The sequence below is a fragment of the Magnolia sinica genome, chromosome 3 (genome assembly GCF_029962835.1).
Source record: "Magnolia sinica isolate HGM2019 chromosome 3, MsV1, whole genome shotgun sequence".
NCBI classification, from domain to species: domain Eukaryota; kingdom Viridiplantae; phylum Streptophyta; class Magnoliopsida; order Magnoliales; family Magnoliaceae; genus Magnolia; species Magnolia sinica.
Genome location: NC_080575.1, coordinates 26,612,803 through 26,627,487, shown reverse-complemented (window position 1 = coordinate 26,627,487; position 14,685 = coordinate 26,612,803). Strand labels below are relative to the sequence as shown.

The following is a 14,685-nucleotide window of genomic DNA, read 5'->3' as shown; positions in this document are numbered from 1 at the left end:
AATCGTTTTATGATGTGGAAAAAATTTCTTTATAAATTCCCTCTGCATATCATTCCATGTGCCGATGGATCTAGGACGCAATGAATGTAACCACGTTTTAGCCTTCTCATTCAAGAAAAAAGGAAAGAGTTTCAGCCTGACTGTATCCTCAGACACATTTTGAAAATATAAAGTGGCTATGATCTCATCAAACTCTTTCAAATGTAGTATGGTTCTTCAAATTCAAGCCCATGGAACTCTCCTGGCTTGATGTCCATATGTCCTGTATTTTCAGGAGAAATCATGCATGAGGGCGTACTCAGTCCCGCTGGTTGTAAATAATCTCATAAAGTACGAGGCGAGGGTGCTTGATACACCTCATTCTCATCCTGAATGTCCTCCACCCTAGGTTGGGGTAGAAGAGGTTGGTTTTCAGCCATTACTTCAATTAACTCAGGGGATTTCGAGTGGTGTTTAGTCTTGCGATGGATAGTTAACCCCTCAACTAATCCTCCTTCAATCAAGAGACATCGAGTGTTGTCACGGGCCCACTTGGGCATGAAACACTCGCAACCCTCAATCAAATTTGAAACCTAATCCTAAGAAAGGAAAAGAAAATCTAGAAAGAAAGAGAGGGTTGGAAAGAAGTTACCAAGTTGGAGTCCCTAAGTTAAAAAACTGTAAAAGAAAACGAAATAAGTCAATTTCTAAAGAGAAGGTCTAGAATTAGAAAATTTCTAAAATAGAAAATCTAAACGTAAAATTAGAAAGTTTCTAAAAATAAAATAAAGGAAAGATGAGTTAGTTTATAAAATTAAAAAGAATTTCTAAAAAGGGAAATAACTAACCTAGTTTCTAAAAACAAAAGAGGAAAGTTTCTAAAAGTAAACTATTTCCTAAAAATAGGAAAACACTATAATTAGAAAATTTCTAAAATTCAAAACCTAATTCTAAAAATAGAAAAAGTAGAGGAATTAGAAAGGGATTACCAATTTAGAAGTTTATGTCAGGATCCTACAAAACAGGAAAACAGGTTAGTTTCTAGAAATCAGAAAAATCTAAACCTAAAGTTAGAAAAATCTTAATCTTAAACTAATCCTAAAACTAGTTAATTTCAAAAAACGTAACCGTCAATCCCGAAAAACGGCGCCAAAAACTTGTTCACTCCCCAAGTATAGGGTTGTGATGTAGTAATAAACTCGGTGAGACTGAGGTCGAATCCCAAGGGACTGATACCTGTATGTTATCTGAAACTAAGTAGAATGAGAACTAGATTAAGATGAAATCTAAATCGAATGATTTTTGAGGAATAATAGTGAAATACTAAGTTAAAACTTAAGGAATTCAGAGGAAGGAAACAAGGGATTCAGAGGATCTACTTGTAGAGATCAGGGAGATCTTATGCCTGCATTAAGAATCATGGAAATTAAACTGAACTTACTTGATCTAGTTTTCACGAGATGAAAAGTATATGAATTGAATGGATTCCATCACCAAACCATGCCCAGGAGACAAAGAAAACAACATAATTAAACTAATTACCAACCAATCAACAATGCATGAAGGTTAGGAAGGATACCGTCATCCGACCATGCCCATGAGACGATGGTGAACAACAGGGCGTCCTGATGTCATAAACATCAAAAGGAGGAAGAAATACTTAAAGCCATCGCAGATCTATTATAATTTCAGTCACAACAAACCATAAAAAAACTGAAAGTATTCCTTTTAATTGAACTAAAATCAACATCAGTCAGTCTAAACAAGAGGCACAAGCAAAGTCTCTCCCATCAGACTACAAGCTTCACCTCTTAGCCCTAGCTAAGAGGTTTAGCCCAACATAATTAGGCTGGATCTCATAAACATCATAAGACAAAAACAGTAAAAGAAGAAAACAAATCTGAACTTTCTTTCTTTCTCTCTCTTGTGCATCCACGTCTAGTCTCTGGTCCCTTCTCCAGCTCTCCTAGGACATTTTTATAGCTACTAGGGGCGGTGGAGAAGCTGTTGTAGCAGCTATACACGCGCATCGAAAGCTTTTTCACAGGAAACTTCGGAGCCTTCAAACTTGCCACTTTCCTTGCTCAATCTCTAAAGAAACACCATCTCTTAGGACATTTTTGAGTGATCTACATGATGGACGGTTCAGATCTGCCATATGATCAAATATGGTGGGCCACAACCGCCTGGAACTCTGGATTTCGGGGACGTGCATAACCTTTCGCACGTCTAATGCTGTCATGAATGGTGGGCCCCACAGAGGTGCTTTCATGGAAATCCACCCCGTCCATTAGATTACCCTCAAAATTTCGGTCAGAAATGGATGGTTTTCAATGTCCATTGACTCAGACCAGAGACGAAATCATGTTAAAATCAATTTGAACGTTGAAGGGCAGTCTACTTATGGCCTCTGTATCACGCACGTGTGCTTGCATGGGTACAAATAGTCAGCATAGGTTTGATGTATTCGTGGCCCTCTACACGATGGATGGCTTGGATCATCCGTACGGTCACTCTGTGGGGCCCACTAGCGTCCGCAAAATGGCACCGTCCGTCCATTACGCAGCGCCAAAACGGCAGTTGCCATTTTGAGAAGAAGACGCGGGTCAGTGCCTGCTGACCCGCCTTACTCAGTTCAGTGCGCGGCGGCCACGTGTGTACGTTATGTACACACGCTGTACATACTGGGGCCATTGTGATGTTTTTGTAAAATCCAATCCATTCATTCAATTAGTCTCCCTATTTAAGGAGTTGAGACCAGATTTGAGGCAGCTCCAGATATCAGGTGGGCCCAAAATCACGGTTTATAGGCTGATCTGTCAGTTGGGGCACTTTCATAGTGATTCGAGGGCTGCAATTTGATATGTACGGTTAATTTATCTCCCAGGCCATGTATGAATTTTCGAGCCAATTAGATAGCGGGAACTATGTGATCTTCCATTCTTCACCAATTTTGGGCCTCTTTAGCGTGAATGACTTGATTTCCTCGGATCCCTGGCATGTAAATTCTTCAGTCTTGGTTCTCTGGAGTGCATCCCTTGCTCTGGTGACTTCGGAGTGTTAAATCCACGCTTTTGATATTATTTTTCAGTCCACGCTCCTGATTACATCCTGCAATAAAAATACAAATAAAATATGACATTAAGCATTATCATGTACGTAAAATCAGGCAATAACTGGGGTCTGATATATAATATTTGACCCTCAACAATACCTCTAACACATCACTTGCACCGATAGAGAGATAAGTTGAATCATGAGAGTTTTAGAATTTCAAGACACATGCCCAATCCTTAAAGGGAGGTAGCACAAGGGTAACATAATAAAGGAGAAGAGTAGCAATAAGCTAACTCAATAAAAGAGAAGACTAGCAATGCTTAATTCAACAAAAGAAGATAGTAACAATATGGCTAATTAAATAAAAGAGGAGAGTAGCAATGGCTAACTCAATAAAAGAGGAGAGTAGCAAGGGCTAACTAAACAAAATTGGTAAAGGCAAGTGCATGGCTTGTATCCATCGCCCCACATAAATTAATAAAGATCATACATAATTAACATGATACCATAATTTTCAAAGGATAAATAATTGTTGGTGGTAAATTAAACAATTGCAGGGAGAGAATCATAGTAACGTGAAAGCATGTAAAAGACAAGATAAATCATATCAACTTAAATCAATGTAAGTTTTAAAGGAATTCCTCACCTTATCCATAAATCTAAACCTTAAGTAGATGTCCATGTAGGAGAGCTTCTACGTGAAAAGTTTCCACATGAATCATGACATCGCTTAACTAAGAGGGAGACACTATACATATGGAGAAGAAAGAGGGCGTCCAGGCTTCTCCTTCTCTTTCTCTTTGTCTTTTTCTTCTCTCTCTCTCTCTCTCTCTCTCTCTCTCTCTTTCTCCTTCTCTTTGCATGTTGGGTAGGTGGGCGTGTGAGTGGAGAAGGGATGCATACTCCTTTTATAAAGGAGTGGGTGTGTGAGAGGGGTGTGTTTCCCATCCCACTTGGATTGAGTTTCTCTAATTTGCCCTTTTTTTGACGATCTTTTAATAAATCTAATTTGTCCATTATGTCAGGGTCATCGAGTAGAGCCCAGGTATGTGATTTTCTTTTTGATTTGAAAATTTTAGTCCTATCTTAAAAATTCTCCCTGCGGGTACCAAATTAAACTTAATTTCAATTAATGGTTTACACTTGATGATCAGGGCCTAATTTTGGAGAAAATGTGTAGTCAGGATTGGCAAACGATTGGAAAAATTTTAATGGTTGATTAATGGTGGAAAAAGCCTAAATATAAAATTTCACCTTTTGTACCAAAATAAAGGAACTGGATTCAACTTTCAACGATGTATGATCATAGATCGGGGCTTAAATTTTATATAACCTCATAGTCGTATGAGACCAAAGTGTGGTCAAAATTTGAGTTTCAATAGAAGAAAGAAAGTGGTTAATTGGAAAATCCCGATTTATAAGGAGCTGATAGGTCTTGACAGGATAATTTCGTGCCTAAGGAAAAGCCTAACAAAGTAGGGTCTTCATATTTCACACTTAGTCCATATGATGGGAAATCTAAGCCATTCATATGAAGTTAAATATCCTACTATGACTACCTACGAGGTTTATTTACTCAATGGACACCAAAATCAACAATTAAGGGGTTGATTTGTTAATTGGGTCACTTTTATAATGATCTAAGGGTCAAAATTTGACATGTATGTCTAATTTTTAATACATAGGTATGGTATAAATTTTCAAATCAAACAAATTGTGGAAACCATGTGATTTAGAATTCAAGGGTCGAGGTTAATGGCATTTTTGTAATTATTGCTGATATAAGAGTTTTGGGAAATATAATTTTTCTACATGGGTATAAGCACATTTCTTAGTAATTCTTATAAAAGAATTTATATCTAAATCATTATGAATAAGGAATTATTCACCAAACTAATTAAGGTAATGTACATATATCAATCAACATAATGGATGGTCAGATGACATGTTAAAAATAGAAAATTTTGATGGTTAACACTCTGATCATGTATGTAAATGGGTGTATGGTCAATTTTGTAAATAGATTATCACAAGTGAGTTTTCGGAGGGATCAAGAGGTAGAACATGTATACCGTCAGATTTAAGTGACTTGTTCACATGTGTAAGTTTCTCAGATTGTAGTTTTGATGGTGGGTTAAGCATATTCATAGGTCATGAACCAGATGAATGGATCGAAATATCAATTCGATATATGTACGAGCGGATGTAGAGATCAAGTAGCTAGTTTACTTTGATCAGGTGGTTCAAACTTAGAGTAAACGGTTAGATATCTTTACATATGGTGAATAGTTGACTAAACGATCAGTTATAATGGATAAGTGAGAATACTTGGGTATATGGTGATCATATCTCAAAATCAATGGTTAGATAGCTTGATCTATGAATGGAGATTATTCTCAATAGTTAGATTCGTGTTGGAGAATGGATGTAAGGTTAGGATAGCTAGATTGGTATCGTACACATATACATAATAAGTTAAATTTTATGATTACACTCGAGAACTTTCAATACTTAGGTATCGAAAAGTTTGGGGTGCTACAGAATCATATAAGGCTTCTTCTCTTTTCTCTGGCCTAACACTGCCCCAATAGCATAGTCAGATGCGTCACACATAATCTCAAAAAGGATGTTCCAATCGAGTAACTGCATGATAGGTGCGGTAGTCAACTTAGCATTGAGATTAAGAAAAGCTTCATGTCATTGCTTAATCCACTCATTTGGTGCATCCTTTTGAAGTAGATTACATAAAGGATGAGAGAATTGACCAAAATCCTTTATGAATCGTCTTTAGAATCCAGCGTGTCCTAAGAAGGATCGCACACCATGTATGCTCTTTGGTGGAGGTGAGTTCAAGATAAGGTTAATTTTATCCTTGTCCACCTCAATTCCCTTGGATGAAATTATATGTCCAAGCACTGTTCCCTTGTGAACCATGAAATGTCACTTCTCCTAATTCAAAACTAAATTCTTTTCATCATATCGCTTCAACACATTTTTAAGATTTTATAGGTAGTCGCTAAAGGATGGACCAAAGACAGAGAAGTCGTCCATGAAGACCTCTAAATATTGCCCCACCATGTCAAAAAATATGCTCAACATGTATTATTAGAATGTGGCTGAGGCATTACCCAGTCCAAATGGCATCATTCGGTAAGCAAAGGTGCCAAAGGGACATGAGAACGTAGTTTTCTCTTGATCTTCAAGGGCTATCTCTATCTAGTTGTAGCCCGAATACCCATCAAGGAAGCAGTAGTAAGAGTGACTAGGTAGCCTTTCTAAATTCGATTAATGAAGAGCAAATGAAACTGGTCCTTTCTTGTGATGATATTCAACTTTCTGTAGTCAATGCACATTCTTAAACTAATAGTGACTCTAGTTGGCATGAGTTCATTGTCGGTATTGGCTACGATGGTGATTCCAGACTTCTTAAGAACCACCTGTGTTGGACTCACCCATTAGCTATTAAATATAGGGTAAATGATACAACATCCAACAACTTAAGGATCTCTCCTTTAACCACTTTCTTCATATTTGGATTTGGTAGATGTTGTGGTTGTCGGGAGGTCTTCACATTATCCTCGAGATGAATGTGATGAGTACAAATCGAATGGTCAATTCCCTTGAGGTCCGCAATCGACCATCTAAGGGCTCCTTTATGCTCGATTTAGTAAAAATAAGTATTTTTTCATCAAGGTGGGAAGAAGTCACTACCGGGAATGTCTCGTCTTGTCCTAAATAAACATATTTAAGATTGGTAGGCAAAGATTTTTAAGTCAAGCTTTGGTGCCTTGAGACTAGACAATAGAGGCATTATATCGGTTTGGGGCAAAGTTTCAAATTATGGCCTCCACTAGTGAACTTCAAGTAGCAACATAGTATTAAGCAAGGTATTCATCTCCCTAATCATTTCATCATCTAAATAAGGGGAGTGGGCCAAACACATCTCTAGAGGGTCGGCATATAAAGTTAAAAGTGTTCTATTTTTCACGAAAGAATCGATCATGTTAATGTCATGGATATCGTCAACATCCTTTGACTGTTTACTCATATCGAAAAAGATATTAAGCTCCAATGTCATATTCCCAAAAGATAAATTCATAATTCCATTCCTACAATTGATGATGATATTTGATGTAGCTAGGAATGGATGACCAAGAATGACAGGAATCTGAGTGCTCACGTCTATGATAGGTTGAGTATCTAAAATAATAAAATCCACTTGATAGTAGAATTTATCGACTTGGACTAACACGTCCTTAATCATCCCTCTCGGTATATGAACTGAATGATCACCAAGTTGTAATGTGGTCTGGGTGAGTTTTAATTCACCTAAACATAATTTTTGCAGACTGAGTAAGGGATCAAATTAACACTTGCCCCTAAGTCAAGGAGTGCATGTTTAATCTAGTGATTCCCAATTACACAAGTGATGGCTAGGTTACCTAGATCCTTTTATTTTTGTGACACATCTTGCTTAAGGATAGCACTCATTTTTCTGTCAAAAAGATTTTCTTTTATATGTTTTGCTATCTTTTGGTAGTGTATAGATCTTTTTAAAATGTGACAAATGAAGGAATTTGTTTAACAACATCCAATAGAGGGATATTGACGTTCACCTGTTTAAGTACCTCTAAAATATCTTGAAAGTTAGATAGAGGTTTTGGTGCAATCAACCGTTGAGGGAATGGTACAATCGGCTTATTTTGAGATTCTGGTTCTTCCTCTTGTGGAGTAACGCTAGATCTATCACTCTCAACTTCTTTCAAGTCCTTAGGCTTTTTAGCCCTCACTGGAATAGTTTTGTCAATTGTCTTTCCACTTTTAAGAGTGGTGATAGACTTTGCTTGCTTTATGTTATGTGAAGAGCTCGGGTCACTTATCTCACATTGAGGTTTTGGATTGGATAGAGGTTGGGCTGGAAAAGTCCCTTTCTCCCCAATCACTAAGTGTGACTTAATCCTTTGTATGACCTTAGTATGGTCTTGGAATGCTTGTAATTTGCCTTGATTAAAGAGCTCTTAGTTTTGGATATGCTTAAGAACCGGATACTCTCGAGGTTACATTTGATTGAGAAGTTGAGTAAGGGCCTGTTGAGGAATTGCCGTTTGTCCGTTCATCCAATTGAAGTTAGATGGTTCCTCTAATTAGAATTATAGGTATTTGAGGTGGGTCTGTTGAATGGTCATTGGTAATTGTTTATGGCGTTTGATTGCTCGGTCAACAACTCTTGGAACGTAGGAATTGTAGGATAATCCTGTGTTACATGTATGTTGCTAGCACAAATACTGCAAGTAAGTTCCACAACCCCTTTGGTTTGACCATTTCCACCTTTTTAAGTTCCATGGCCTCGACTTTCCTTGTGAGATGCCACCCTTGCACTCATGTCATCTTATTCTTTTAAGACATACATTCCTCCCGTCTCTCTTGGCTAAGTAGGCTTGGACATGGTAGGTCTTGGGGAGGTATCCCATGATTGCACGTTCTTTACAAGTTTATCAAAATAATCCCATGCATTATCGGCTTCCTTATTCATGAATTCCCCATTACACATCATCTCCACAAATTGGTGCACGGGTGAAGTCAATCCATCATAGAAAAAGCTTATTATCTGTCACATTTCATAGCCATGTTGTGGACATGAATTGATGAGATCCTTATATCGTTCCCAACGTTTGAAGAAGGTCTCACCCTCTTTTTGGGTCAAATTCATGATTGCTTTTTTTAAGGTGTTCATTTTATGATACGGGAAGAACTTTTTAAGAAACTCCCTCGTCATCTCAGCCCATGTGCCAATGGATCATGGTCTTAAGGAATGTAGACATGACTTAGTCCTTTCTTTCAAGGAGAAAGGGAATGACTTCAGTCTTACTGTGTCCTCGGACAAGTTTGGAAAGTGCAATGTGGTTATTATCTCATCGAACTTTTGCATGTGCAAATATGAACTTTCAGATTCTAGTCCATTAAACTTAGGATGGAGTTGTATCACTCTAGGTTTAACATCCACGTTTACTGCATTCAATGGGAATATCATGCAGGAAGGTGTACTCACCCCCGCTGGTTGTAAATAATCTTGTAAAGTGCGAGGTGGGATGCATGATGCACCTCATTCTCATCCTAGACTTCCTCAAATGGGTGTCGAGGTTGATGTACAACCATCACTCCTACTAACTCAGAGGATCTCAAAGGGTGTTTAATCCGGTGATGGATAGGCAGCCCTTCAACTAATCCTCCTTCACTCAAGAGACAGAGAGTGTTATCACGAACCCACTTGGGCATGAAGCACTCAAAACCCTCAAATTCTAAATAACTAACATAAGAAAAGGAAAACTAAAAACTACAGTAACTAAAAACTTTAAAATTAAAAGAGAGTTGGAGAGAAGTTACCGGATTGGAGTTACTATGTTAGGATTCTACAAAATATAAAACAAAGTTAGTTTCCAAAACAAATTCAGAAAATTCTAACCTAAAAACACAACAGAAGTTAACCCTGATCTAAACTTAATTCTAGTACTAATTAATCTCATAAAAATGTGACCGAAGCCCCCGGCAATAGCACCAAAAACTTGTTCACAACCCCAAGTGCAGGGTCACGATATAGTAATAACTCGGTGAGATGAAGGTCAAATCCACAAGGACTTAACTTAAACGTATTTTTAAAATAACTAGAACTAGAAGTAAGATGAGATCTAAACTAAAATCTAGAATAATTGAGAATAATTGTGAAGGAATCATTAATTAAAAGAGGAAACTAGAGTGTCAAAGATCCACTTGTAGTTATCAAGATGTTACCTCACTTGATTCAACAAATGCAATTGGAATCAGAGTCCCATCCTATCCAATTGGAAGATGCAATAATTGAAGCACAATCTGAACTTCTCATTGAAATAGTTCACACGCGAAGAACCATTGTGATGATTGGAATGGAATTCAATCATCCACCATGGCCAAGAGACGATGGTGAATCAAGAATTTTACCAATCTCAACAATATTAAAACAAATAAGAAGATATTCAAATCCATCACAACATCTATTGCAATTTAATTCACAATAAATCATATAAAACTTAAAATATTCCTTAATTCAAACTAAAAATCAATGAAGTTCAACATAAACATGAATCAAAGCAAGATAAACATCCCAACAAACTACAAGCTTCACCTCTTAGCCCTTGCTAGGAGGTTTAGTTAACTATAGACATGATTAAGAATAAAACCCTTAAATAAAATATTAAAAAATAAATTAAGGAAGAAGAAAAACTCTTGGGATGCTGCTCCACCCTTTGCTCTGCTCCTTGAACCCTAATTTTTCTTTAGAACTACTTAAAGAACCCATATTTATAAGCTTTCCCAGACCGTCTTTGGAAATCGCCTCAAATTTACATACTCTATGTAACGCCTTCGATGTCATCTAAGGCAAAATCCTTAGTTGAATCGAATTCGTGAGTCACGCCTTTTCACACTGCATAAATCTTTAATGTCATCGAACTTCCTTTAATGTCATTGAACATATATTCGATGGCATCGAGAGGTACTCAAAAAAGTGTCTAGAGTGTTCCAGCAAATTTCGTCAAAAATCTCTAAGAATTTCTATGTCATTGAACAGGTCTTCAATCAATCGAACAGGTCGTCGATGTCATCGAGAAAAGCGCCCAATTAGTCCAACAAGAAAACTTGATTTCATGTAATTCTTGATGCAATTGATCCGTCTTCGATGTCATCAAACACTCACTTCGATGCCATCAAAAGGTGTTCGATGTCATTGATAGTGAAGTTCAATTTTTTCTGATTTTCTACACTTTACACTTTCAACTTCCTTCATCCACCATCTACTTTCTTTGAATCTTGGGCCCTTGGAATCTTCAATCTTGGTCTCTTAAGATCCATCCCTTGCCCTAGTGATTCTTGAGCATTAATTCCATGCTTTTAACATTTTTTTCAATCCAAGCTCTCAGACTCACCTCGCAATACAAACATGTACAAAATATACCCATTAAGCATTATCATGTTCATAAAACTAATATATAAATAGGGAAAAATATGCAATATTTGATACTCAACACTTATTGCTATATCATGTGATTTGTTCTTCCTTTGTCAACTTGTGACAAAAAGTGGGGGAGATTTATTAGTATGTGAGTGGATTGATTGTGGGTTTATTATTAGTGTGCGATGATTCTGGAATTATTGTGCTACATATTTTGTGCATAGTATATGTATATTTCTCAGGGGGAGTTACATGCTACTAATTGATGTAAGCATCAGTTGAACACATTTGATTAAGAGGATTACAAGGATTGATTATTAAATCTACACAGAGCAGCTTCGATATTGTTGAATCTTCTAAATGAATCTTATAAGTAATTGTGATCATGAGTATGTTAGTGGATGTATTGTGTATGTCATGTATTTTGTCATGAAATTGACAAAGGGGGAGATTGTAAGTGCTTATACGTTTAGCACACATGGATTGTCAAATTTCGTAAGATAAAAGCGTTCCAAGTCAGATCGCAAGTATGGAATCACAACTATTCTATATATCTGAAGATCAGGTGAAGATCGGCTTATGATCAGGTCAAGATCGGCATATTCTCTCAAGTAGTCGTCGTCCAATTTCAAGACAAGATCAAGTCAAATTTCAAGACAAGTTATCTCGTGTATTTGCTAAAACATAAGTGGTATAACCCTAGAAAGACCTTAAGTTAGGCTCTTTCAAAAATTCATTAATTTTCAGTTTTTAATAATGTTTTGAATCTGAAGTTTGCTGAACCTAATTTCATTAGCTAACTAAACTTCAAGTTTATGCAAAATAACAAATTCTTTTAAAAATTTGGTCAGCCTAAATTTTGGTTTGGCTAGCCTACTTGAAATTTGAGTAGCCCAAGTGAAGTTCAAGTCAAATTCTAAAAATGCATTTCTTTGGAATTCACGGGAATTCGGCTAGCCGATTGACAAATTTGGCCAGACGAATTATGAAGTTTGGTCAGCCGAATTTTGCCTCGGGCCAGCCGAATTTTAGATAAATCTTATCCCATGCAATTTAATAGTCGTTAGAATGAATCCGGTGGAATCCAAACAACCGAAGCTATTCTTAGGCTAGCTAAATTTTCAATATCTCTGGTTATAAATAGAGGCCTTCTCTCATTCTAAATTACAACAAAAATTAACTCCAAACCTTCTGGAAGTGAGAGAGAAGCTCAAGTCCTCGGCAAGCTAATAGTGTGGTATTTAGAATTTATTTTTAGCCTATTCAATTCTCATTCTCAAAGATAATTTTAATCTTATTTTAAAAAGTATTCTATACTCCTTTTGAGATCTAAGAGAACTGAATTAAGTAGCATTTGAGTTTTTAATTTCTAAAATATTATAGAACCCTATACTTTTTATTTCGAGCGAATATTGCCTCCTTTACATTTAAGAAAAAAGTTCTTTTACTATAAGCTTCTACTACTTCTTCAATCGACATTTGAAGATAAGTTATTTAGTACTTTATTTCTTTTAGGTTTTTCTGAGATAACCTTTGAAAATCTCAGTGGGTTGATTTGTGATAGCTCATGAAAATCACAAAGTAGGTTGATTTGTGATAGGCTGTGAAAATCACAAAGTGGGTTTTTATTTGTGATAGCCCATCAAAATCATAAAAGGAGTTTTATTGTGGTGATCTCGTCAAAATCACAATGAATTGTATTAGGTTGTTAAGGTGAACCTTTGAAAACCTTACTATAGTGAAAGCCAAAATTATGAAGGTAGTAATTTTGGGAGTAGAGTAGGTGTGATTGTTTTACGCATTGAACCACTATCACTCCTTGTGCATCTGTGGTGAATGTTTATTTCTTTTTGGTGGTGGATGTTATTATTTCTTGTATTGAATATTGTAATTATTTTATATTCTCTTACTAGTTTAAAAGATTGATTTTAAAGACATTCGTGAAATAAGGTTGTTCTGCCTAATATTTTAGGTGAAGGTTGTCCTACAAATTATTTAGAATTAAGGTTTCAATACTTAGGTGATTGAGATTTTGTATTCTTTATATATTTTGCTTTTATTTCTATTATTTGGCATTGTCCTATTCACCCCTCTAAGACATCACTAACTCTCCCTTTCACATATCCTGATGCTTTCTGGAATTGGCACGTACACTTTGAGTGAAAAAAAAAAATTTCTTTCAAATATTCTGCAATCAGTTGAACATGATTTCTTCTATATTATGGTACTATTTAGGAACTTGAAGAATCAAATAAGATGAATGAGGACTACAGAATCATTGAGAAACTTCAAGCAAATTCCTAACATCAAAAGGCTCAAATATTACATTTGGAGAAATCTTAAAAGGCTGTAGTTCTAGAACAAAGCATTTTCACCGGATTTGCAGAATTTGGGAAGGACAATCAAATTGCAAGTGAAGGCACCTACATCAGTGGGGCTGAGGAAATTGGAAGAGACAGTTGAGTCTAATAGGTGGTGGGGAAACTGGGCCTGGGGCTACTGAGGCTACCAAGGGAAGTTCAGTTTATAAGCTTCGAATCAAATTGAAGAATCGAACTATCAGTAATTTGTAAAGGTGATAGAAGATGCTACTATATAGGTAGGTTCCACTGGATTGTATAATTTAAGATGATCAAAGTGTTGTTGTATAGGCAAGTTCCACTGGATTGTATAATTTAAGATGATTACAGACTTGGTCAATATGGGTGGCAAGTTCACTCATACTGTCCATTTCGTATGCCCTTGTATGCCTATGAACATCTAATCATGCAAATTCTTCTCATTTTCATCTAGTTTGAAAGTGAAAGATCTGAAAGATGTGGTTCGAGAGATCTTAATCGGCGCTTGAAAGCACTTGTATTAGCGCTTTTCAGGGATTTCCTGGGGCTCATAAAAGCGTCGGTAAAAGGTGTAAACTGCCGGTAAAACCACACATTATAGTGGCGTCTAACACAAATCCGGGTAAAGGCTGCTGGCCACCGGTAAATCCTTTACCGACGTAGCTTTTACCGGCGCTTGCCTAACCGCCGGTAAACCCTTTACCATCGGTTTTAATGGCCGGGAAAGACCAATTTTGTTGTTTTGGTATTAAATTGTTTTTTTTTTTATCTAAGTGGGCTCCACCTTCAGATCTTGAGCTAAGAATCAAACTAGAGACTTGAACCCAAACTTAACCTAAAAGCTATCTAGATAAGGATTTTGCAATCATCAAATGATGAGCTAGTGGGGCTCACTACTTCAAAAAGTTTACCTAAATGGGCCACACTGCCCTCACTTAGATTTGATGATGGATCTTGTTATCTAAGGCTAGTTTGTGATCAAAATCATAATAAGACCTTGATTTGGCAATGATCATCATGAACCCTGGAAAGATCTTAGATCCAAACCTCATAAATTTGAGAAAATGACAAAATGCATAATTGGGACCATTAAAATTATGATATGGCCTAATCCAACCGTTCATTGAGAGATTAGACACTCATTTTTAGGGTCTAACTTATGGAAAGTAAGATCCACTAGATGTAACTTTTAATCTAAGACATTTAGATTCAATTTTGAGATAAATTTTAAAATTCAACAGTCAGATCATATGGATCTTAGCATCCAACTTATTCAAAAGCAAGATCTTAACTCCAAATATAAGTTTTAACTCGAATGGACGATTA

The 14,685-nt window shown here is 36.5% G+C and overlaps 1 non-coding gene across 1 annotated transcript; it reads left to right on the top strand.

The window, feature by feature from the left end:
• Positions 1-8,657: 8,657 nt before the first annotated feature.
• Positions 8,658-8,765, top strand: LOC131241817 (small nucleolar RNA R71). Its single transcript, XR_009169386.1, has one exon. It is a non-coding gene; the product is annotated as a small nucleolar RNA R71 (small nucleolar RNA).
• Positions 8,766-14,685: the final 5,920 nt, after the last annotated feature.